The 23,670-nt window shown below is 31.2% G+C and overlaps 1 long non-coding RNA gene across 3 annotated transcripts; it reads left to right on the plus strand.

The window, feature by feature from the left end:
* Positions 1–2,037: 2,037 nt before the first annotated feature.
* LOC147806645 (uncharacterized) lies at positions 2,038–11,504 on the plus strand. Of its 3 annotated transcripts, none has more exons than XR_015436075.1 (2): positions 2,038–3,371; positions 11,340–11,504. It is a non-coding gene; the product is annotated as an uncharacterized LOC147806645 (long non-coding RNA). The 3 variants fall into 3 exon arrangements; XR_015436074.1 differs by lacking the exon at positions 11,340–11,504 and adding an exon at positions 5,732–5,973; XR_015436076.1 differs by lacking the exon at positions 11,340–11,504 and adding an exon at positions 5,732–5,973 and having other exon boundaries at positions 2,038–3,295.
* Positions 11,505–23,670: the final 12,166 nt, after the last annotated feature.

The following is a 23,670-nucleotide window of genomic DNA, read 5'->3' on the forward strand; positions in this document are numbered from 1 at the left end:
ATGATTACCAGATTATGCTTAAATTTTTGCATAATCTGGTAAAAATCATTAGCAAATCACGCATTGTGTTTTGCATTAAAGTAATTAAAGAATCATGTGACAAAGTTCTCGCTTTGGTGATTTATTAATCTTTCATTGCTATTTATAACTTATTACTTTGTGCATTTTTCGAACTTTATCATTTGCTATTCATGCTTCAATTTACGGAACATACGTTGCATTTCAATTTGCAAGTCATATGTTGTTCATAATTTACGTGATCTGTAAGACTTGCTTTATGTTTCAAGTCATTTTATTTACAGACATCATATTATACAATTTTTTATATGCATGCTTTAAAAATCCAGGGATAGTGAATTATAATCTAAAAATTTAAGCAATCACGTTTTGCAATTTATGATCTATTTTAAGGAAACTATAGTTTTGTAAATCTTAAGTTTGTTATCTGTCAAAATATTGTATTACAAGGAATTTTACTATGTCCAACATGCTTTACTGATATTCTAAGGTATTGTGTTTTTAAAATTGAAACAGATATGCTAAATATTAGTATTCATATTCTAATATGCTTCATAAATTTTTAATGAAAAGTCCTAGTGGTTCCAGTCTTTAAAAGTTTGCATGTATGCCAAGGCATGTATGTTTGCTAATGTATAATTTAAAAGGGGGTGCAACAAACTACCCCCCCCCCCCGAAAAAAAATTAAAGTATTCTGCTATTACATTTTGTTTTGTTATTACATATTACTTTCATCTGTCAATTTTTTCAAGATACATTTCTTCATTGTTAGCAAGATATTTTTAAAAAAAATTCGAATTTCTTGTACTTGCAAATTTTGCCCGAAGAAACTGTATCGATGGCACTGGCATAGCTACTGACTTTGAAACACAAATAACTACAAACAGTAGTTTCGTATACTAACGTGTTTGTCCACGCTTAACATTGGTCTTTATGGTGTTGATGAAGTTTTACAGTTGTGAGAAGTCAGTTTGTGTTATACACCTTTGCAAACTAAAGAACTAATAGAAAATATAATATTATTTATATTTTGTTAAATGAAATTTAAAAATATAGCTTAGATATATCTGCCAAGTTTGTGCATACTCAGTGTGCATAAGAAAAGAATCAAAGACGACTCAAAATTCATTGAAAAAGTTATAAACAGATTTGGACAGCAAGCAAGCTGATTACAATTCTTTTCTGATTAAACAATTACTTTTTAAGTGTTATGCTTCAAAAGTAATTAGGTACATTGGGGCGAAATAGAAAATATTCAAGCCTTACAAACTTTTGAATTATTTTTTGACTTTTTCTTTCTTAAAGTGGAAGATAATTTTGGCTTGTATTTTCTTACACATGTTTATTTTATAAACATAAAGGTTAAGGCTATAGGAATTAAATAAAGTGAATTGATATTCTTTTATCACTTTTTTTTTGTTCAAAAACTTTTTTCACAATAATTGAATGCTAGACATTTTTAACTCCTTGTAAATATATAATTCTTGTACTTTCAATATCACTATTTTGACGATGACTTAAAAATTGTCGTAATAGCAGATTTCTCTTTATATGCCATACTCTTTAAAGCTTTTACTGTATTTATAATTCCATATTTAAAAAAAACCTTTGTTTCTGGAACTTGATTATATGGAATTCACTCAAAAGTTTGAAAAAATATCTGTTATAAAGCAAGATTTTATACAATTGAATATATACATCCCACTCTCATTATAAAAACTGAATTAATAATTTTAGTGATTCAAATAATTAAAGTACAAAATAAATTATTTCTGCATGAGATATGCCCATATTTCTCAAGTAACTTGATTAATTTTCTTCTGTATTTTATAAAATGGTCTAAAAAACTGCTTACGAACTCTGTAATTTTTCACTTTTCTTAAAAATATATTCTTGAACCCTCTTATAGTTTTTTGCAAATTCAAGAATTGTTTTTAATTTATGGATATATATATATATATATATATATATATATATATATATATATATATATATATATATATATATATATATATATATATATATATTGTCTAATTTAAATATGTTTAGATTTTGGCTGTTTTATTTTTTAAGTACAATGTAACGTCCCATATCCAGACGTCCCTTTTCTGGAAGGGTCGATTTCCGGGACACTTTTAACAATCAAAATAAACAAACATCTATTATCTTTCCCTCTTTTTTAAAAAAAATAAAAAAGTCTTTGGACACACGTTTTTTTCACACGTAAAATTTGCATCATCACATTTTTGAAAGCTTTTGTTTAATAGTCGTATATAATTTCCTTTGGAAAAACACGAGATTGAAACTTAAATTTATGAAAATGTTGAATCAATTTTTTTAACTATACCCTTTAGGTTACCCCCCTCCCCCAATATTCTGCTCAGGTTTCAGCCACTATACTTACTTCTTTTACTTAATAATTACTTCTTTTTACTTTTGTATCAAAATAATTACTTCTATTAACTACCATTAAAATAATTACTTCTATTTACTATAATTTTGACCATGAATAAATTTTATGAGAAATAGAATATTCTAATATTTTGATATTTAACAATAAATCATTTTATTAAAAAATGAGCAAATTTTGAGATAGTGAATTTGTATGATTTAAAATAAGTTCCTCTCGAAAATATTGTTTGCATATATGCATCATATAATGCTTAAAAATTAAATGTTTTATTTTTATCTGATAATGACTTGGATTATTCTATTATTTTCATTATACAGTTGTTTATATTTGATCTCAAACGTTTAAAAATTGTCCTATGTTCCATTAATAAATTGTATTGAAATATAAAAGCTACTGCTGTGTACTTTCTGTTCTTAAGTTAATTTGGAAAATAAAAATAGTATATTTTATTATTCTTTTTTGAAAACCTTTAATATATTTAAGTAGACAGGGTTGCCTCCCACCTGGAAAACCTGGAATTGGGAAGAAATTTTTTTTATACTGGAAAAATCAGGGAATTTTAAAGAAAAGCTGGAAATTTTTTTAATTTCACTAATTTAAATTATTTACTAATTTTCTTAATTTAAATTATTTCATCCATTATACCCACTTTTTTTAGATGGAAATGTATCTCCAAGCAGTTGAAATATCACCAACTTAGCAATACTTTGTTTGCATCAAAATTAGCTCCATTACAGCTCTGTTAAACTAGAATGCCTCATGAAATTCTCCCACTGTTGCTAAATGAATGTGGAAACCACCTTTGACCACTATGGACTGTGCAATTTAGGAAAGATTGTGTTGGAGGTGGAAGAAGGGATTAGGGTATTAGCTTCTGTTTTTAAATTCTGTCTTTTGGCTGAATCCATTTATCGCTTAAGTTTGTTCCAATGATTTCGTGGTAATTTTTTTCCATTTTTACGAAATATTTTTGTATTTTTAACTTTATAAAATTCTCCCAAAATTAGTTGTTTATAATTTAATAACAGTAATAGATTTTATATTGCACTCTTTTTCTGAAAGCTTTTGTATTCCCATTAAAAGAAATCTGTGAATTATTTTTTTCTCTGCAAATCAACCAATAACACATTTTTTTTTTTACAATCGCTAACAGCAATGTTTATCGACAAATTGTTACAATTGTTGCATTAATACTAATTTTTTCTATTTCATTTTAACCTTTTATAACATATTTTAATTTTAAAAAAAGGTTTTTTTTTTTAAGAACTAACTATATACTAATATTTAATTTTACTCTTTTGTTGGTCAATATATGATTTTTTATTCAAAATTTTGTACCAAAACATTAAAAAATGAATAAAAAATCTTGCCAAACTGTCAAAATAAATTATTTTTTTCAAGATATGTTTAAAAAAATAACATTTTGAATAAAATATTTTATAATATAGACACTTTTCTTGTCTACACTTTATTAGAATAAAGAAACTAAAATCTGGAAATTTTAAGATTTTTATCTGGAAAACCTGCTAAAATCAGGGAATTTTGAAATCTGATTTGAGTGGGCACCCTGGTAGAGCAAATAATATGTTTTTTAATTTACTGTATGTCTCTTTTAAAATTTGTCTGGCATATGTCTGCAGTCCCAGAAAATCTCCTTATTTTTTCTTAAATTTGTCCTTGACCCACTACAAAGTCTCTATTGTATCACATATTCTGTTTTCCTTTGTTTAAATTTATTTTTTCTCGAGTGTAGAGTATTATTTTCAAGTCAGGATAATCGTTCATATCATTATAAATAAAATATTAAGAAAATGTTCCAATATAAAATTATAATAACTGTGTATTTTACTCGTGAAATAAGCTTATTTTGCGAAAAGATCAACCTTTAAAAGAAAAGAATGTGGTGCAATAATGAGAGTTTGTGAGCAGAGTTTTCTTCTTTTTTTTTCCTCTCTTAAAGTTTCTTTGAGCATTGACTAACCCTTCATTTTTATTAGAAGAACTTTTTGTTAGACTTCTAAACTTAAATATCCATATTCAAACACTAACTTAAGTAGATGGTTTTTATTACATAATGATTTATGCCAGATATTATAAAACCATTTAAATGATAGGTTATTTTTATTTATTCATGTATCTTACATATGTTTATTTTTTTAATTGAAGTGTATCAAAATCAGGGGAGTTTCTGTATAAAGCAATGACTTAATACAGTATAAATACATGGTGCTCAGTAAAGTTCAAGTGCCTGCGCACTCTTTTAACTTTTGTTTTCAAACAGCTGCAGCCATTTAAAGGTGCCTGCAGCTGTTAGATTGTCTATGTATTGTAAAATAGCTATGTACTACATGATTATATTATTTAAAATGCCAACTGGAGATTTGTGTTCCTATCTTGACAGTGGTACGAGATATGGGAAAAAGTAATGATGATGATAATTATAATTTTGAAAAATTTGTGCATTTGAAAGAACACAAAAGAAAAGCTCCTTGAGTACTTAAAATGACCATAGTACTGTAAAGATTGCTGAAAAAAATTTAGTAAAAACCAAACATCAAAAAAAAAATTTATTATAAAGAAATATTATCTTAATAAGTCATAAAAAGTTGCATAATATGTAAGCTGGAAGGTGTGGAGGGAACTTAAACATTATCTAGCAAATGTTAAATGCTTGTTAAGTCTTACTTTTCTGTGAAATGCTGTTCTACAATCGATTTTATTATGTTCAAAATACATTACTGATATTCTGAAGTAACAAAATAGAAAATTTTATATTAAAATTGAAGCAGATATATTTTGATAATTTATCTATGTTATAGATAATTATAGATTCTATAATTATATACATTTCCTGTAATCTGAAATTTGATCTAACATATTAAAAATAAGTATTTATATTTTAATAACCGTGCAATTACACAAGCTTTATCAATTATTTACTATGCTTGTTTAATGTAATATGCCTTATACATTCATTCAGTTTCATTAATTCTAATTCACTTCATTATTAAATTTTTCATGAAAAGTTTCATTGATGCTAGTTTTTAAATGTTGGCTAGAATTGGAGTTTTTATCTTTGTCAAATGGAATTTTCTAAGGGATTTGGAACGGCAATGTAATTATCAAACATTTGTATTATTAGCGGATAAATTTAATAAATGATTTTTTTGTAGTTGTCAAATAAGCATTGTGATTTAAAAATATACAATTTCTGCTTCTACGTAATTGTAAAATCTGGTTGATATGTACTTTAGCATATAACAATAATACTGAATAGGTCCTTGAAAAATTCAATTTTAGGTCCTTGGATGTCATTGAAAAGTCCTTGAATGTATTTAAAAAAATTGAGTGGAAAAACCGCACATTTCATCCCTACCTTCCCAAAAAAGAAATTTGACTGATCAAAATGTATCATCTGCCAGAACATTTCTGTTTGTTTCAATCAGAATTGAGTGTCATGTAAAATTCATCCTCTTTCAAATCAATAAAATTGTATTTCCATTCATTTAGAACAGAATAGAAATAAATAAGTTTTAAAAAGTTTTAAATGTATCACTTTGATATTTAAAAAATTTTACTTTGAAAACCCAAGTATTATGTAGTATTGGATTAATTTTTAAAGATTTTAAATGCAGTTTTAACTCACAGAAGATTTTAGAACTTTCTTCTGAGAATATAGAACTTATTTCATTAAGGAGCAATTTAGATTTTAAGGGAAGTTCAACTATATGCCTCATACATAAGGAGTATCTCTTGTATCAGATTGAAATACTATATATATATAAAAAATTAAATTATGACTTATTTAATTCTCCTTCCAATAAGACCAAAAAAGTATATATATAATATATATATATATAATATATATATATATATATATATATAATATATATATATATATATATATGTATATATATATATATAATTTTTTTTTCATGGAAGCATATGATAAAGTAACTCTCTTTAGTAATTTGGCACTGAAGCATTCTTCTTGGATCTAAAAGTCATTGCTCTTGTTAACTTTATTAATCTGTAATTTTTTTTTTCATTTGCAAATTTTATGAATGAAAATTTTAATTGTTTTATTTTCTTTCATTTTGAATTTGATCAACTAATGCTTTGTAAAATAAAAGCATGTGTAACAGTTAAAATGCCTCTTGACATACTTTTTTTTTTTTTTTTTTTTTGTTAGTCCAAGGCAAGGAATTTAATTTTGTTACATTAAGAGTGTTTTTTAAAGCTCTTTCACGAAGAAGATTATAAAGTTGACCACAGCCTTACACTCTAAGAGAATTTACAATTATATGCATTTGTGAAGTCGAAATTCAGGTGTGGTTGGAAGTTGTATGGTATAATTGACTGATTGAAGATAGTGATGAAAAACAGGATAATGAAAAATGAAGTTGAAGATGAAAATTAAATCATAAATTATAATAAAACTTTCATTTAGTAGTATTTGTAGAGCTCAAGATACAAAAATCATATTTTATCAATAAGACTTTAAGCTAAATAAATTTTGCACAATAATATTAATAAGGACAGGCCATAGGAGTTAAATCTCCCATGACCCACTTAAGGAAAAGCTAAATTAAAAAGTAATTGAATTGTTCCCCACAGGCAGTTAGAATCATGAGAAGAGATCCCAGGTTGGTGATTTATCGAAAAATAACATAGCCGAAAATAAAGCCAGTCCCCCATAATCAATATTAGGTTTGAGAAATACCTTGGCAGTCACAAATCGCCAGCAAGACTGTGAGAATTACTATAACTGTGTAACTGAAACATATTTGTGGTAAGAATTTTAAGAATAAAGAGTTATAAATAATAAAAAAAAATTCTATTAAGCGCAACAGTGAATTAATGAGTCTGCATTAGTATTGAAATAAAAAGTTAGCCGTTACATTGATCAATGAGAAAAAAATAAAATATTTTATATTCGCTATTTATAAAAATTAACTAATTGATTTAATTTAATTATAATTTGATTAAGAATGAGTAAAAAAGCAAGTTTAAGAAATTAAAGAAATTTTAAAAGCTAGAAAATATGTAATGTCCATTGTGGCATCACAACACTATCTTGCCCTAGTGAATTATCCTGACTATAGAATGGGCAAAAAATTTACATATTTTAAAAGTTATTCGGCTTTTTTAAAACTGTCAACTTAGAGAAATTTTTCTTAATGAAAATTATTTAAATCAAAGACTTATTCTTATCCCAGATAATGTAGCATTGGAATAATTGTTCAAGTATTAAAATGTAAAACCAGTTTCCCAAAAGTGACTTTTCTTCATATTGATGCTTTACTTCGTTTTCAGAATTAGCATGGATAATAATATTGGCTAAAGAAAGGTCAAACATGAGCGGGGCTTTCATGTGTTATAGATGACAGGGAAAGCTTGGATTTCTCAGAGAATTTTATTTTAACTCTAAAAAACAAGAAATAGTCAGGGAAAGTTACAGTTTTTTATAAAATACCTGGAAAATTCCTACATCATACCTAGAAAATAACCATTCTCAGAATTTTCAATAACAGTAATCAGTTATTGAGATTCGAGTTAAGTAATTCTAATGTAAGCCTACCACATTATTTTATAAAATTCTACTTTTAAGTGAAACTTTTCTATGTATCCATTCTCATTCAATTATATGGTTTTGCTCACAAAATCTAATTTTTGACATAACGAATAAAACAAATCAAAGTTTTCTGATAAAAAATTGCATGGTATTGGTATTAATAAAATATGATATGAATTTCCATTGAAATTTATCTGATATACCTGGAAAAATCAGGGAATTTTTTTCTGAAATTGAGTGGCATCTAGGATGACCCAACAGTTGTTGCAAACTCACAGCAGTTATAAAAATAGCTTATTATTCACACAAAAAAGGAGCTTTATTTCATTTGATGACCGAGTCTTTAAAAAATATCCTATAACTTAATCCTATGGTCAATGACTCTTTGAAATGAATAAAAAAAAATAGTGTATCCCTGATGGTAACAAATTATTGTAGCGATTTTAAATCATAAAAAATAAAATCAAACAAAATGCAAAAGTATTAAAAATATTTAGGGACATTTTTAATGAGTTTCCATTTAACATTAAATAAAATATTAAAATTCAAAATTATTATACAAAAAATGGCCAAAATTTTAGCATGTAAAATTATGTATACAATTCAATGTACTAAATTTAAATTAAGATTGTAAAATAAATAAAAATTATATTGTATTATTCTATTTTGATTTCTGTCATTAAAATTCTCAAGCTGTCATTACCATTCTTATACAAATTTTAAGATGTATGGTAATGATATAGTTTAAGATGTATGGAATTTGTCCTACACCATAGCTACCAACTCTACTGGATTTTGCCATTTTTTTCTGGATGTAATAAAAATTTTCCTCGTTTTTGTACATTTTTGAAAATTCTCTATAATTGAGGGAGTTTTCTAGTAAAAAAAAATCCCTATTAGAATAGAATTTTTATACATTTTATGTCTCGCTTGAATATTTAGATAAGTATTGTGAATACATAATGAAGTGGGTCTCACTTAGAGTAATCAGTTTAAAGCTTTCCTATCTTTCTTTTTCTTTGTTCTAAAAATTTCAGTTTCTTTTTATTCAGAACACCCTTTTTAAATTATAAAATCTTTTAATTATCAATGATTATTTACTTCTCTACTGCTATTATTTAAAATTATGAGTTAACATGAAACTGAAAGTTTCGAATTCATATAATGTCAATCACAAATGAAAAATATTGCAGACCATTTATGTATATTAGTGTAATAAAGGTTTCGTATTTTGGTAACAATAAAAATCCCGAAAATTCCCTATATGTAAAATATTTAGTATATTCTGCCTGAAACCAAATATTGTTAATTTTGTAAAAACTTTTATATATTTTGTACAAAGACTTATCTAGTATAAACTAATAAAAAACAAAAATTTTCAATAATATTAAAATCAACTCATAAAGGGTAAGGATTTTAATGACAGCAATAAAAATGGTTCAACTTACTTTATTATTCAATATACCTAAGCAAGATTGCTAAATATTTCCATACAAATATTCTTTTTTCATTCTAAATCAGCTGCTACTAAGAATAAATGTTACTTGAGTTACTAGTGGCCATGAAACTGTTGAATGGTAAAGATGTAAAATGTTGGGAAGTCAAACTTAGTACAAAAATATTTTTAAAGTGCAGTGAAGCATAAAGAAACAACTTAGTTTTAAATTTTTAATATATGTGGTAATCATAGTTTTTTTTTTTTCATGATCCATTTTAATTTTTATTTAAAGATTGGATAGAGCATGAAAGACCTTTTAGTATTTATATTTATCCTGATTAAAGGAAGGTAGTATGTAGCTCTGTAATTAAAATAAAATATTTTATTTTAATTTTAAACTTTTAATATTTAAAAAGAGAAAGAGAAAATTTTCCTTTTTTTATATTTAATAATTTTAATTTAGGTTTTATGTTCAACAGTTGAATACACTGTCTTAGAGATGAATCTAGTCTAGTTGAAAATTTCTATTTATATTGCTATTTGAAACTGTTTTAAATATTAAAAATAATTATTAGGGAAAAATTTTTCTTTATTAAAAAATTCAGTTATTTTATTTTGATTTGAAAAGCACGATGTAAAATACTATTGCAAATTCTTATAAATGCATATTTTTTTCATACTTTTTTTAAATTGTTGTTAGAAAAATTATATATTTTTTTTAAAAATTTCATTTCTCATTTTTTGACATATTACTTTAAATATAATTACAGATTTCAAAAAGTGTTTTTTAAAAAAAAAGCGTTTTAAAAAAGTTTCAACTGTTGGAGCTATTTTAACTCTTCCACAGAGCCCTAGAGTTCCACGGAATATCATTTGGGTACCATTGTTCTGGAGTGTGATCCACGTATATATAGTTAAATTCGCAAACTATTTTTAATGTATTTCAAGATATTTTCATTGAAATCCAGCCAACTGAATCCATGAATTGTATCATTAAGAATGAGCCATAATTACGTTATAAAATAATATTAATTAATTAAAATAACTTACATCGTGAATCGAAACAAAGTTATAATATCTCACCTTAATTCATAATAGCCATCAGTGTACAAGAAAATACTCGTTTTTTTATTTTATTTATTTATTTATTTCAAATGGTTAACTGTGAACAATTTTGGTTACGGACAACTTGAGTTGAGATCCTAAAGCATTTGTACTCAGTTAAAAGTTTTCATAATACTGCCCTGATATCCTGTGTTCTGTCATTCTAGACTTGTTCTATGTCAATTTATAAAAGAGGTATCTGAGCACCTGAAAATCATGGAAAGTCACGGATTTCAGTGTTGAACAAAATTTGTCATGAAATGTCATGATTTAAGTTTTTTTTTTTTAAATCATAGAAAATCATAGATCATAGAAAATCATAGATTAATCATAGACATAGATAGTACTAATTCCAATATTCTGAAAATTCAGAATATTGGAATTAGTAACAAAATCCCCACTCACAGTCATATTTCATTAAAATATAAAAAAAAATTTTCCCGGTTCTTTATTAAATTATGATGTTCTTTCAAAAAATGAAAGAAAGAACATCATTTCTAGAGGGAATTATCTTTTAAACTTCAGTGATTTCAAATTTTTTTTATTTATTTATTATTTTTATTTTACGCTTTTAAAAAGAAATTTGTAAAAAAATTGTAACTTCAGTAAGTGAAAATTTCTTCATAAAAATTTCTTGAAATTATTCATGGTAAGTCATGTATTTCAAAATCTGAAATGTAGCAGATACCCTGTATATAAAAGTTTCTTTTATGGCTGTAAAACTTCACTATCATTCTATAATTGTAAATCTATGTTATAAAAAGGTTATAACAATTTACTTTTTATTGCAGTATATGTATCGAGAGTCCTGTAAAGAAGCTAAGTCTGAAACGTCTTCTGAGAAAAGATACAAGAAATAATTATATTAATGTTATTTTTTTCACCTATTGCAGAATATATTGTACTTATTTTCTAAATATTTTAATGGCTCTGTATGTAATAAAAATATAATTCAATGTGTGTTCTCCTTTACTTCCGAAAACAAGGTTGTCAGAAATTATTTGAAGAAAAAAAACGTATTTTTTAAATCTAGTTTTATTTCTTTCGCATTTATTAAATCAAAGCTCAGATAAAAGTTATATTATTTACTTAATAATAATTAATTAATAACAATGTAACCAAAGAGCTACTGTTTCTAACTTAAAGTGGTTAAAATTAATATACAATTAATACAAACTAATCACTGAATAAAGTTGTTATACATGGTTGCTTTTAATCAAGCTCGACACCCTCATGAATGTGTGGATCGAAGGTCGGGTTTATCCTTAAGATATCGAATGAGGATTCATATTTAAACTACAAACTATTTATAGCTAAATTATTTCAGTTATAAGCATTACACTCCTTTATTTTCAAATTATTATTGTCTCACAACCTTCGCAGACTGAGCCAAGATGGTTACCCTCCCGCACACTGAAGCCAGTGATGCTTAACTTCGATGATCTACTGGGAACCGTGTCTTAAGGATAAGCTCTAGTGCGACAACTACAACTAATTATTATTAATAGCTGCCTTTGAGGGGTCGAACACTAATTTGTTTATAATTTTTGGATCAAAAGAGATTGATATCAATACCAAATCCAAGGATATATGTCAAAATTTTCAAAAGCATAAAAAATATTTATTAAACATTTTTTTATTTTGTCCATTTCACCCTAGATACTGGTATTGCTAAAATCAATGATGATGCAAGTAAGATATGACGCGGGTTTTAAAAAAAATCTGTATCCTTCATTTAGTGTCTACTTGAGTCTATTTCGGTTATTGGCATTGTTCTCTTTTGTTTCTAATTTTTATTAATTGCTGCATTTGAGGGGATCATTTGATAGATACATTAATGATTTTTAATTAATTTTTGGTTCACAAGGGAACTTCTTTGATATAAATCCCGAGTCAAAGGACTGGTGCCAAAATTTTCAAAAACAGATACATATGTTAAATAATTATTGAACATTTTTATTTTGTCCATATAATAATAGGTAGTTGAAACAGGTGTCTCTAAAATAATGTTGCATTTATGATATGAGACGAGGTAAAAAAAAATATGTGTTGCCTGCATTTAACCTGTATAAAAATATGGTCCTATACCTCCCTCTAATATTAACCTATTATATTCAAATTGGACCTCATATTATATTACCGGGTAATAGTGTACCCTACCAGAGGAAATAAAAATAGACTTTGTATCAGGTACACAATGTGGCTCTGTAGTTTGCTATGTATGTATATCTAAAATAGTCTTCTGAAAAGCTTTAAACTTAGGAAATTCGTCTTCTAAAGAGCTTTAAAAATTCGAAGTCATTTTTCAGTACTAACTAACGCAAAGCCCGATACCAGACGTCAATATTGACCCATAATATTTTAATTGGAAAACGTATTATATTATCAGGTAAAAGTGCAACCTACCAGAGGAAGTAATTATAGACCTCATCCGGGGTTCACAATGTGGCCCTGTAGTTTACTATGTATGCATATCTAAAATAGTGCGTTCAATCGCTTTAAAAGGAGGAAATTTGTCTTCTAGAAACCTTTAAAACGGGGCGATTCGAAGTCATTTTTCAATATTAGCACAAGGCCCGATATCAAACCTTAATATTGACCCATACTATTTTAATTGAAACACGTATTATATTACCGGGTAATAGTGTACTACTTAGGGTCCAACTTTGAAAATTATACCTTCATAGTAAAGGGAGTTATGGGGATTCGAAATTTGAACCTTACTCGCGCCATTTTATTCCTTTTTTTTATTATTCCATTACGACTTCTTTGCAGGACTCCACACACAGAGCATCCCACACATGCTAGAATATTCAAAATGTTGCAAAAGGAGTTGATAAAGAGCAAATAAACTGATTTTCCTGGATTTTTCCAGTTTTTACCCAGTAAAAAAAATTATTTCCTACATGCAGCACCCACCAGATTATCGAAAATCACATGAAAAAAGTAATATAATTTAAAATAAACAAAAAAGAAAATTTTTTGAAAATTTGAACGTCCCAGGGATTCGAAAACAGGACCCCTCCCTCCTGCACCGAACTTGCTTGTCTGGTGGCCTACCTTCCAGTCCACGGTGATACGGGAAGCCAATCACAGATTCGCTTCAAAAGCTCTCTCCTCTCATCTTCGCAATATACCTTTAGGGGCCCACTGTGACCCCCCTAATTGGCCTATAAAAATTATCTTCAGCAGCCTTGTTTGGACCATAGACCCCTACTTAGGGTTCGAGTTTGAAAACTATACCCTGATATTAAAGGGAGCTAGGGGGTCTTGAAATTTGAACCGTTCACGAGCCATTTTATTTTTTTATTCTTTTTTTTTATTATTTCATTACGCTTTCTTTGCTGGACTTCACACACAGAAAACACTCCATGCATGCTAGAATATCCAAAATGTTACAATAGAAGTCGAAAAAGCGCAAATAAACTGATTTTCCTGGATTTTTCCAGTTTTTTCCCTTTAAAAAATATTTTCTCTTATATGCAGGAACCTCCAGAATATCGAAAAACACATAAAAAAATAATATAATTTAAAATAAGCAAAAAAGAAATTTTTTTTGAAGATTTGACCGTCCCTGGGATTTGAACCCAGGACCCCTCCCTACTGCAGCGAACTTGCTTGTCTGTTGGCCTACCTTCCAGGCCACGGTGATACGTGAAGCCTACCACAGTTTCGCTTCAAAAGCTCTCTCCTCTCATCTTCGCAATGTACCTTTAGGGGCCCACTGTGACCCCCCTAATTGGCCATAAAAAATTATCCTCAGCAGCCTTGTTTGGACCATAGACCCGTACTTAGGGATCGAGTTTGAAAATTATACCTTGATATAAAAGGGAGCTAGGGGGTCGTAAAATTTGAACCTTTTTCGAGCCATTTTATTTTTTTATTATACCATTACGCTTTCTTTTCTGGACTTCACACACAGAAAACGCCCCATGCATGCTAGAATATCCAAAATGTTACAATAGAAGTCGAAAAAGAGCAAATAAACTGATTTTCCAGGATTTTTCCAGTTTTTTCCCATTTTCACAATAAAAAAAATTTTCCTAGATGCAGGAACCTCCAGAATATCGAAAAACACATTAAAAAAATAATATAATTTAAAATAAACAAAAAAAGGAAATATTTTTGAAAATTTAACCGTCCCTGGGATTTGAACCCAGGACCCCTCCATCCTGCAGCGAACTTGCGTGTCTGGTGGCCTGCCTTCCAGTCCACGGTGATACGTGAAGCCTACCACAGTTTCGCTTCAAAAGCTCTCTCCTCTCATCTTCGCTATATACCTTCAGGGGCCCACTATGACCCCCCTAACTGGCCTAAAAAAATTATCTTCAGCAGCTTTGTGTGGACCATAGACCCCTACTTAGGGTTCGAGTTTGAAAATTATACCTTGATATTAAAGGGAGCTAGGGGGTCTTAAAATTTGAACCGTTCTCGAGCCATTTTATTTATTTATTTATTTTTTTATTATTCCATTACGCTTTCTTTGCTGGATTCACTCACAGAAAACACCCCATGCATGATAGAATATCCAAAATGTTTCAATAGCAGTCGAAAAAGCGCAAATAAACTGATTTTCCGGGATTTTTCCAGTTTTTTCCCATTTTCCCTTAAAAAAAATATTTTCTCTTATATGCAGGAACCTCCAGAATATCGAAAAACACATAAAAAAAATAATATAATTCAAAATAATAAACGAAAAAGAAAATTTTTTGAAAATTTGACCGTCCCTCGGATTCGAACCCAGGACTCCTCCCTCCTGCAGCGAACTTGCTTGTCTGGTGGCCTACTTTCCAGTCCACGGTGATACGTGAAGCCTACCAAAGTTTCGCTTCAAATGCTCTCTCCTCTCATCTTCGCTATATACCCTTAGGGGCCTATTGTGACCCCCCTAATTGGCCTATAAAAATTATCTTCAGCAGCCTTGTTTGGATCATAGTCATCTACTTAGGGTTCGAGTTTGAAAATTATACCTTGATATTAAAGGGAGCTAGGGGGTCTTGAAATTTGAACCTTTCACGAACCATTTTATATTTTTATTCTTATCTTTTTATTATTCCATTACGCTTTCTTTGCTGGACTTCACACACAGAAAATACCCTATGCACGCTAGAATATCCAAAATGTTACAATAGAAGTCGAAAAGAGCAAAAAAACTGATTTTCCTGGATTTTTCCAGTTTTTTCCCATTTTCCCAATAAAAAATTTTTTTTTCCTACATGCAGGAACCTCCAGAATATCGAAAAAAAAAAAAAAATAATAATAAAATTTAAAATAAGCAAAAAAGAAAAAAAATTTTTTTGAAAATTCGACCGTCCCTGGGAATAGAACCCAAGACCTCGCCCTCCTGCAGCGAACTTGCTTGTCTGACGGCCTACCTTCCAGTGCACTGTTATACGCGAAGCCTACCACAGTTTCGCTTCAAAAGCTCTCTTCTCTCATCTTCGCAATATACATTCAGGGTCCCACTGTGATCCCCCTAATTGGCCTATAAAAATAATCTTCAGCAGCCTTGTTTGGACCGTAGACCCCTACTTAGGGTTCGAGTTAGAAAATTATACCTTGATATTAAAGGGAGCTAGGGGGTCTTGAAATTTGAACCTTTCTCGAGCCATTTTATTTTTTTTTTATTTTTTTTTTATTATTCCATTACGCCTTCTTTGCTGGACTTCACACACAGAAAATACCCCATGGATGCTAGAGTAGCCAAAATGTTACAATAGAAGTCGTAAAAGAGCAAATAAACTGATTTTTCAGGATTTTTCCAGGTTTTTCCCATTTCCCCCCAAAAAAAAATTTCTACATGCGCGAACATCCAGAATATCGAAAAACATAAGAAAAAAATAATATAATATAAAATAAACAAAAAAGAGAATTTTTTGAAAATTTGAACGTCCCAGGGATTCGAAAACAGGACCCCTCCCTCCTGCACCGAACTTGCTTGTCTGGTGGCCTACCTTCCAGTCCACGGTGATACGGGAAGCCAACCACAGATTCGCTTCAAAAGCTCTCTCCTCTCATCTTCGCAATATATCTTTAGGGGCCCACTGTGACCCCCATAATTGGCCTACAAAAATTATCTTCAGCAGCCTTGTTTGGACCATAGACCCCTACTTAGGGTTCGAGTTTGAAAACTATACCCTGATATTAAAGGGAGCTAGGGGGTCTTGAAATTTGAACCGTTCACGAGCCATTTTATTTTTTTATTCTTTTTTTTTATTATTTCATTACGCTTTCTTTGCTGGACTTCACACACAGAAAACACTCCATGCATGCTAGAATATCCAAAATGTTACAATAGAAGTCGAAAAAGCGCAAATAAACTGATTTTCCTGGATTTTTCCAGTTTTTTCCCTTTAAAAAATATTTTCTCTTATATGCAGGAACCTCCAGAATATCGAAAAACACATAAAAAAATAATATAATTTAAAATAAGCAAAAAAGAAAATTTTTTTGAAGATTTGACCGTCCCTGGGATTTGAACCCAGGACCCCTCCCTACTGCAGCGAACTTGCTTGTCTGTTGGCCTACCTTCCAGGCCACGGTGATACGTGAAGCCTACCACAGTTTCGCTTCAAAAGCTCTCTCCTCTCATCTTCGCAATGTACCTTTAGGGGCCCACTGTGACCCCCCTAATTGGCCATAAAAAATTATCCTCAGCAGAATTGTTTGGACCATAGACCCGTACTTAGGGTTCGAGTTTGAAAATTATACCTTGATATTAAAGGGAGCTAGGGGGTCTTGAAATTTGAACCGTTCACGAGCCATTTTATTTTTTTATTCTTTTTTTTTGTTATTTCATTACGCTTTCTTTTCTGGACTTCACACACAGAAAACGCCCCATGCATGCTAGAATATCCAAAATGTTACAATAGAAGTCGAAAAAGAGCAAATAAACTGAATTTCCAGGATTTTTCCAGTTTTTTCCCATTTTCACAATAAAAAAAATTTTCCTAGATGCAGGAACCTCCAGAATATCGAAAAACACATAAAAAAAATAATATAATTTAAAATAAACAAAAAAAGGAAATATTTTTGAAAATTTAACCGTCCCTGGGATTTGAACCCAGGGCCCCTCCATCCTGCAGCGAACTTGCGTGTCTGGTGGCCTACTTTCCAGTCCACGGTGATACGTGAAGCCTACCACAGTTTCGCTTCAAAAGCTCTCTCCTCTCATCTTCGCTATATACCTTCAGGGGCCCACTATGACCCCCCTAACTGGCCTAAAAAAATTATCTTCAGCAGCTTTGTGTGGACCATAGACCCCTACTTAGGGTTCGAGTTTGAAAATTATACCTTGATATTAAAGGGAGCTAGGGGGTCTTAAAATTTGAACCGTTCTCGAGCCATTTTAATTATTTATTTATTTTTTTATTATTCCATTACGCTTTCTTTGCTGGATTCACTCACAGAAAACACCCCATGCATGATAGAATATCCAAAATGTTTCAATAGCAGTCGAAAAAGCGCAAATAAACTGATTTTCCGGGATTTTTCCAGTTTTTTCCCATTTTCCCTTAAAAAAATATTTTCTCTTATATGCAGGAACCTCCAGAATATCGAAAAACACATAAAAAAAATAATATAATTCAAAATAATAAACGAACAAGAAAATTTTTTGAAAATTTGACCGTCCCTCGGATTCGAACCCAGGACTCCTCCCTCCTGCAGCGAACTTGCTTGTCTGGTGGCCTACTTTCCAGTCCACGGTGATACGTGAAGCCTACCACAGTTTCGCTTCAAATGCTCTCTCCTCTCATCTTCGCTATATACCCTTAGGGGCCTATTGTGACCCCCCTAATTGGCCTATAAAAATTATCTTCTGCAGCCTTGTTTGGATCATAGTCATCTACTTAGGGTTCGAGTTTGAAAATTATACCTTGATATTAAAGGGAGCAAGGGGGTCTTGAAATTTGAACCTTTCACGAACCATTTTATATTTTTATTCTTATCTTTTTATTATTCCATTACGCTTTCTTTGCTGGACTTCACACACAGAAAATACCCTATGCATGCTAGAATATCCAAAATGTTACAATAGAAGTCGAAAAGAGCAAAAAAACTGATTTTCCTGGATTTTTCCAGTTTTTTCCCATTTTCCCAATAAAAATTTTTTTTTCCTACATGCAGGAACCTCCAGAATATCGAAAAACACATAAAAAAAAATAATAAAATTTAAAATAAGCAAAAAAGAAAAAAATTTTTTTTGAAAATTCGACCGTCCCTGGGAATAGAACCCAAGACCTCGCCCTCCTGCAGCGAACTTGCTTGTCTGACGGCCTACCTTCCAGTGCACTGTTATACGCGAAGCCTACCACAGTTTCGCTTCAAAAGCTCTCTTCTCTCATCTTCGCAATATACATTCAGGGTCCCACTGTGATCCCCCTAATTGGCCTATAAAAATGATCTTCAGCAGCCTTGTTTGGACCGTAGACCCCTACTTAGGGTTCGAGTTAGAAATCTATACCTTGATATTAAAGGGAGCTAGGGGGTCTTGAAATTTGAACCTTTCTCGAGCCGTTTTATTTTTTTATTCTTTTCTTTTTATTATTCAATTACGCTTTCTTTGCTGGACTTCACACACTGATAACACCCCATGCATGCTAGAATATCCAAAATGTTACAATAGAAGTCGAAAAAGAGCAAATAAACTGAATTTAATGGATTTTTCCAGTTTTTCCCATTTTCCCTTTTAAAAAATATTTTCTCCTATATGCAGGAACCTCCAGAATATCGAAAAATACATAAAAAAATAATATAATTTAAAATAAACAAAAAAGAAAATTTTTTGAAAATTTGTCCGTCCTTGGGATTCGATTCCTGGACCCCTCCTTACTGCAGCGAACTTGCTTGTCTGTTGGCCTACCTTCTAGGCCACGGTGATACGTAAACCCTACGACAGTTTCGCTTTAAAAGCTCTCTCCTCTCATCTTCGCAATGTACCTTTAGGGGCCCACTGTGACCCCCCTAATTGGCCTATAAAAATTATCTTCAGCAGCCTTGTTTGGACCATAGACCCCAACTTAAGGTTCGAGTTTGAAAATTATATCTTGATATTAAAAGGAGCTACGGGGTCTTGAAATTTGAACCGTTCTCGAGCCATTTTATTTATTTATTTTTTTTATTATTATTATTCCATTACGCTTTCTTTGTTGGATTCACTCACAGATAACACGCCATGCATGCTAGAATATCCAAAATGTTACAATAGAAGTCGAAAATGCGCAATTAAACTAATTTTCCTGAATTTTTCCAGTTTTTCCCATTTTCCCTTTAAAAAAATATTTTCTCCTATATGCAGGAACATCCAGAATATCGAAAAACACATAAAAAAATTATATAATTTAAAATTAACAAAAAAGAAAAATTTTTGAAAATTTGACTGTCCCTGGGATTCGAACCCAGGACCTCTCCCTACTGCAGCGAGCTTGCTTGTCTGTTGGCCTACCTTCCAGGCCACGGAGTTACGTGAAGCCTACCAACGTTTCGCTTCAAATGCTCTCTCCTCTCATCTTCGCAATGTAACTTTAGGGGCCCACTGTGACCCCCCTAATTGGCCTATAAAAATTATCTTCAGAAGCCTTTTTTGGACCATAGACCCCTACTTAGGGTTAGAGTTTGAAAATTATACCTTGATATTAAAGGGAGCTAGGGGATTTTGAAATTTGAACCTTTCTCGAGCAATTTTTTTTTTTTTCTTTTCTTTTTATTATTCCATTACGCTTTCTTTGCTGGACTTCACACACTGATAACACCCCATGCATGTTAGAATATCCAAAATGTTACAATAGAAGTCGAAAAAGAGAAAATAAACTGATTTTCCAGGATTTTTCCAGTTTTTTCCCAGACAAAAAAAATTTTCCTACTTGCACGAACCTCCAGAATATCGAAAAACATAAGAAAAAAATAATATAATTTAAAATAAACAAAAAAGAAAATTTTTTGGAAATTTGACTGTCCCTGGGATTCGAACCCAGGAGCCCTCCCTTCTGCAGCCAACTTGCTTGTTTGTTGGCCTACCTTCCAGGCCACGGTGATACGTGAAGCCTACCGCAGTTTCGCTTCAAAAGCTCTCTCATCTCATCCTCGCAATATACCTTCAGGGGCCCACTGTGACCCCCCTAATTGGCCTATAAAAATTATCTTCAGCAGCCTTGTTTGGACCATAGACCCCTACTTAGGGTTCGAGTTTGAAAATTATACCTTGATATTAAAGGGAGCTAGGGGATCTTTAAATTTGAACCTTTCTCGAGCCATTTAATTTTTTTATTCTTTTCTTTTTATTATTCCATTACGCTTTCTTTGCTGGACTTCACACACTGATAACACCCCATGCATGTTAGAATATCCAAAATGTTACAATAGAAGTCGAAAAAGAGAAAATAAACTGATTTTCCCGGATTTTTCCAGTTTTTTCCCATTTTCCCAAACAAAAAAAATTTTCCTACTTGCACGAACCTCCAGAATATTGAAAAACATAAGAAAAAAATAATATAATTTAAAATAAACAAAAAAGAAAATTTTTTGAAAATTTGACCGTCCCTGGGATTTGAACCCAGGACCTCTCCCTACTGCAGCGAACTTGCTTGTCTGTTGGCCTACCTTCCAGGCCACGGAGATACGTGAAGCCTACCAACGTTTCGCTTCAAAAGCTCTCTCCTCTCTTCTTCGCAATGTACCTTTAGGGGCCCACTGTGACCCCCCTAATTGGCCTATAAAAATTATCTTCAGCAGCCTTGTTTGGACCATAGACCCCTACTTAGGGTTCGAGTTTGAAAATTATACCTTGATATTAAAGGGAGCTAGGGGATCTTTAAATTTGAACCTTTATCGAGCCATTTTATTTTTTTATTCTTTTCTTTTTATTATTCCATTACGCTTTCTTTGCTGGACTTCACACACTGATAACACCCCATGCATGTTAGAATATCCAAAATGTTACAATAGAAGTCGAAAAAGAGAAAATAAACTGATTTTCCAGGATTTTTCCAGTTTTTTCCCATTTTCCCAAACAAAAAAAATTTTCCTACTTGCACGAACCTCCAGAATATCGAAAAACATAAGAAAAAAATAATATAATTTAAAATAAACAAAAAAGAAAATTTTTTGAAAATTCGACCGTCCCTGGGATTCGAACCCAGGAGCCCTCCCTTCTGCAGCCAACTTGCTTGTCTGTTGGCCTACCTTCCAGGCCACGGTGATACGTGATGCCTACCGCAGTTTCGCTTCAAAAGCTCTCTCTCATATTCGCAATATACCTTTAGGGGCCCATTGTGACCCCCCTAATTGGCCTATAAAAATTATCTTCAGAAGCCTTGTTTGGACCATAGACCCCTACTTAGGGTTAGAGTTTGAAAATTATACCTTGATATTAAAGGGAGCTAGGGGATCATGAAATTTGAACCTTTCTCGAGCAATTTTATTTTTTTATTCTATTCTTTTTATTATTCCATTACGCTTTCTTTGCTGGACTTCACACTCTGATAACACCCCATGCATGTTAGAATATCCAAAATGTTACAATAGAAGTCGAAAAAGAGGAAATAATCTGATTTTCAAGGATTTTTCCAGTTTTTTCAAATTTTCCCAATAAAAAAATTTTTTTCCTACATGCAGGATCCTCCAGAATATTGAAAAACACATAAAAAAATAATAAAATTTGAAATAAACAAAAAAGAAAAGAAAATTTTTAGAAAATTTGACCGTCCCCGGGAATCGAACCCAGGACCCCTCCCACCTGCAGCGAACTTGCTTGTCTGGTGGCCTACCTTCCAGTCCACTGTGATACGCGAAGCCTACCACAGTTTCGCTTCAAAAGCTCTCTCCTCTTTTCTTCGCAATATACCTGCAGGGGCCCACTGTGACCCCCCTAATTGGCCTATAAAAATTATCTTCAGCAGCCTTGTTTGGACCATTGACACCTACTTAGGGTTCGAGTTTGAAAATTATACCGTGATATTAAAGGGAGCTAGGGGATCTTGAAATTTGAACCTTTCTCGAGCCATTTTATATTTTTATTCTTTTCTTTTTATTATTCCATTACGCTTTCTTCGCTGGACTTCACACATTGATAACACCCCATGCATGCTAGAATATCCAAAATGTTACAATTGAAGTCGAAAAAGAGCAAATAAACTGATTTTCCTGTATTTTTCCAGTTTTTCCCATTTTCCCTTTAAAAAAATATTTTCTCCTATATGCAGGAACATCCAGAATATCGAAAAACACATAAAAAAAATAATAAAATTTAAAATAAGCAAAAAAGATTAAAAAAATTTTTGAAAATTCGACCGTCCCTGGGAATAGAACCCAGGACCTCGCCCTCCTGCAGCGAACTTGCTTGTCTGACGGCCTACCTTCCAGTGCACTGTTATACGCGAAGCCTACCACAGTTTCGCTTTAAAAGCTCTCTTCTCTCATCTTCGCAATATACATTCAGGGTCCCACTGTGGTCCCCCTAATTGGCCTATAAAAATGATCTTCAGCAGCCTTGTTTGGACCGTAGACCCCTACTTAGGGTTCGAGTTTGAAAATTATACCTTGATATTAAAGGGAGCTAGGGGATCTTGAAATTTGAACCTTTCTCGAGCCATTTTATTTTTTTATTCTTTTCTTTTTATTATTCTATTACGCTTTCTTTTCTGGACTTCACACACTGATAACACCCCATGCATGTTAGAATGTCCAAAATGTTACAATAGATGTCGAAAAAGAGAAAATAAACTGATTTCCCAGGATTTTTTCAGTTTTTTCCCATTTTCCCAAACAAACAAAAATTTTCCTACTTGCACGAGCCTCCAGAATATCGAAAAACATATGAAAAAAAATAATATAATTTAAAATAAACAAAAAAAAATTTTTTTTTGAAAATTCGACCGTCCCTGGGATTCGAACCCAGGACCCCTCCCTACTGCAGCCAACTTGCTTGTCTGTTGGCCTACCTTCCAGGCCACGGTGATACGTGAAGCCTACCGCAGTTTCGCTTCAAAAGCTCTCTCCACTCATCTTCGCAATATACCTTCAGGGGCCCACTGTGACCCCCCTAATTGGCGTATAAAAATTATCTTCAGCAGCCTTGTTTGGACCATAGACTCCTACTTAGGGTTCGAGTTTGAAAATTATACC

The sequence above is a fragment of the Parasteatoda tepidariorum genome, chromosome 8, assembly GCF_982258835.1.
Source record: "Parasteatoda tepidariorum strain Cologne lab strain chromosome 8, Ptep-v5.0, whole genome shotgun sequence".
Classification (NCBI taxonomy): Eukaryota; Metazoa; Arthropoda; class Arachnida; order Araneae; family Theridiidae; genus Parasteatoda; species Parasteatoda tepidariorum.